We start from the raw sequence: 3,133 nt of genomic DNA on the forward strand, positions 1-3,133 counted from the left end.
GTATCTAGTCGTGGAGGAAGACATTTTATAGATAAAAGTAGAAGTAAAATGCTTTTCTCCTTCCAGAAAACAACAGCTGTTTCAAAGGGGGTGAGGTGGATTTTAAAACACTTCCGTCCTAGAACCTGAAAGGATACTCTTGTGAATCCTCTGCTGAAGTTGGTAACCGTGGAGGAGAGCAGACTCCTCCTTTACCTACTAATGAATTAACACTCTACTCAACCTCTCGACCACTCATTAGTTTCCCCGTCACTGAGATCTATTTTATTCACTGGGAGATTCTCATTTGGGCAAAACTTCTGTCCTCTCCTCGACTCCTCTGTCCTCCTCTGTAAGTCGTTCTGAATAAGAACGTCTGCTGAATGACTAAAATGCAAATGTCTGGCTCTGCTCTCAGCTGTTTTCCTGCTCAAGAACCTACGTTAGATAGTCAACAGAAACCACCTGTTGTTGGAAAGCAGTCTCTAGTTCTGAGGGGCTTTGTGGACACTGGACCTGTTGTTGGAAAGCAGTCTCTACTCTGAGGTGCTTTGTGGACACAGGACCTGTTGTTGGAAAGCAGTCTCTACTCTGAGGTGCTTTGTGGACACAGGACCTGTTGTTGGAAAGCAGTCTCTACTCTGAGGCGCTTTGTGGACACAGGACCTGTTGTTGGAAAGCAGTCTCTACTCTGAGGTGCTTTGTGGACACTGGACCTGTTGTTGGAAAGCAGTCTCTACTCTGAGGTGCTTTGTGGACACGGGACCTGTTGTTGGAAAGCAGTCTCTACTCTGAGGTGCTTTGTGGACACGGGACCTGTTGTTGGAAAGCAGTCTCTAGTTCTGAGGGGCTTTGTGGACACAGGACCTGATCTAGGTCTGTATTCATGAAGCGTGTTCATAACAGTTTGGCTAATTAGATCATATTGAAGGAGATTGTTCTGGACTGGGAAAACCTGATCCTAGATCAGCACTCCTAATCTGAGACACTTTATAAGGGACAGGTCTCCCCTGATCTGAAAGCAGTGGTGGAAAAAGTACTCAATTGTCATACTTGAACAACAGTAAAGATACCTTAATATAAAATGACTGCAGTAAAAGTCACCCAGTAAAATACTACTTGAGTAAAAGTCTAAAGCAATTTGGTTTAAAATATACTTGTGTATCAAAAGTAAATGTAATTGCTGAAAAATACTTAAGTATCAAAAGTATAAATCATTTCTTATTCCTTATATCAAGCCAACCAGACTTCACAATTTATATTTACTTTTATTTTTGGGATAGCCTGGGGCACACTCCAAAACTCAGACATCATTTACAAATAAAGCATGTGTCTTTAGTGAGTTCGCCAGAGCAGAGGCAGTGGGTATATGTACTCTTGATAAGTGTGTGAATTTGACCTTTTCCCTGTGTTGCTAAGCATTCAACATTTAATCAGTACTTTGGGGTGTCAGGGAACATGTATGGTGTAATAAATGCATTATATTCTTTAGGAATGTAGAGAAGTGAATTCAAAAATATGAATAGTATTTTACACAACTGTCTGTAAGGCATCACTGACGACATAGCTCAGCATCTGTACTCTGAAAAGCTTTAGGAATCCAAGCCAGCAGTTCTCTATACAACACCGCCCCCATCTGGTGTGATGAAGTCATATTTTTGTTGTTGATAATACACCATTATGAATTATTCAGTTCATTTCCACATGGGGGGGGGGGGGGGGGGGGGGTTCATATGTAACTATAAGTATAACAAAAGGTTCCCTGACGTTGTGGGTTCCCATGCTGCTGGTGATGCTGCAGCTTAGCTTCCCATCATGTCATCTCAGGTTGGATCAACATAACATAACATAAGTACTTAATTATCACCATGGGGAAATGTTGTATGTATCTGAAATGCTGATTATGAAAGAAGGCCAAACCTTAGAATAATAAAAAGGTATATTACACTCAGGTTTATGCACAAAAATGGTATACTGTTGTGTCGTTGACTATCATTAAATGTGAAGACTGTATATTATCAAATCAATTCTCTGTGTAATTTTATTACACGATTAAACTTATCAAGTAACTTTAATTAACTAGGAAGTCGGGGCACTACGGGAAAATATTTGAAGTGTTTCTATTTCCCGAATGAACTCTTCAGATATTTTCATATCTTATCAACTACAGTCACTTAGTAATGTATTATCACCTCATCAGTCATATTCTGAATGTCGCAAACCCTTGGATATCTGCACCAACCATAGCATAGATCACGAATCAGCGATACACAAACTGGTTTAATTATTTATTTACTAACTAACTAATCAAATCACAGAATTACATAAACACACACTCAATTAGTTCACACATGTTTAACTGCATGATACAAAGGAAAAGTCCCTAGCGGATGAAACCGATATGATGGCTTGGTAGACAAAGGGGACCAATCAAGAGCAGGAAACTCATAGCTGGTAACTACACTCATAGAAATTGCTAATGCTTTGAATATGAACAACTGCTCATTCGAAAATAAATTGCAATTTACATTTTTACTAGCATATGTCTTGTCTTTCTCTGTGGTCGCTGGTCCATCTGCTGGAAAGTCGACAGAAACGTCTCTGGTTGAATTCCCCAGGAGTCACAGTCTGTCGTAGTTGTTATAATGGGTACTTCAGAGTACCATTCAGAAATGTTCTTAGATCGAATGCGTTTAATAGACTAAAGTATTTAAACAGCTGCAGTCTGAATAATTGTTCTTTAGTTTATAGAGTTGTAGCCATTTCAACGTGGGGACTCTGTCCCGTCGTTCTCTGACTCTAGTTTTTGAATTACCAACCATTTCAACATGTAGCAACAGCTTCATTTTTCTGGTCTTCTTAACCATTCAATATGTCTGGCTTACCGTGACTCTCATTGGCACATAGTACTACTTTTTCTCTGTTGAAAGTTTCAGAGTTCCAGCCTTTTCAACGAGGGATTACCATAACCCTGTTTATACAAGAGTCTGTTGTGAGGCTTGCATCTAATTGCTGAATAAAATGAATGAGTAAAGATAAAACCATTTGTGAAATAGTGTAATATGATTTTTAAACTGTTGAAGGAAACTAATTCCCTTCGGAGCTTAACTAAATCATAGGCCCGCCCCATGAGCACAGACATTGATCTGGTGTC

Source organism: Salvelinus fontinalis, unplaced genomic scaffold (genome assembly GCF_029448725.1).
Source record: "Salvelinus fontinalis isolate EN_2023a unplaced genomic scaffold, ASM2944872v1 scaffold_1273, whole genome shotgun sequence".
In the NCBI taxonomy this organism is placed as follows: Eukaryota; Metazoa; Chordata; class Actinopteri; order Salmoniformes; family Salmonidae; genus Salvelinus; species Salvelinus fontinalis.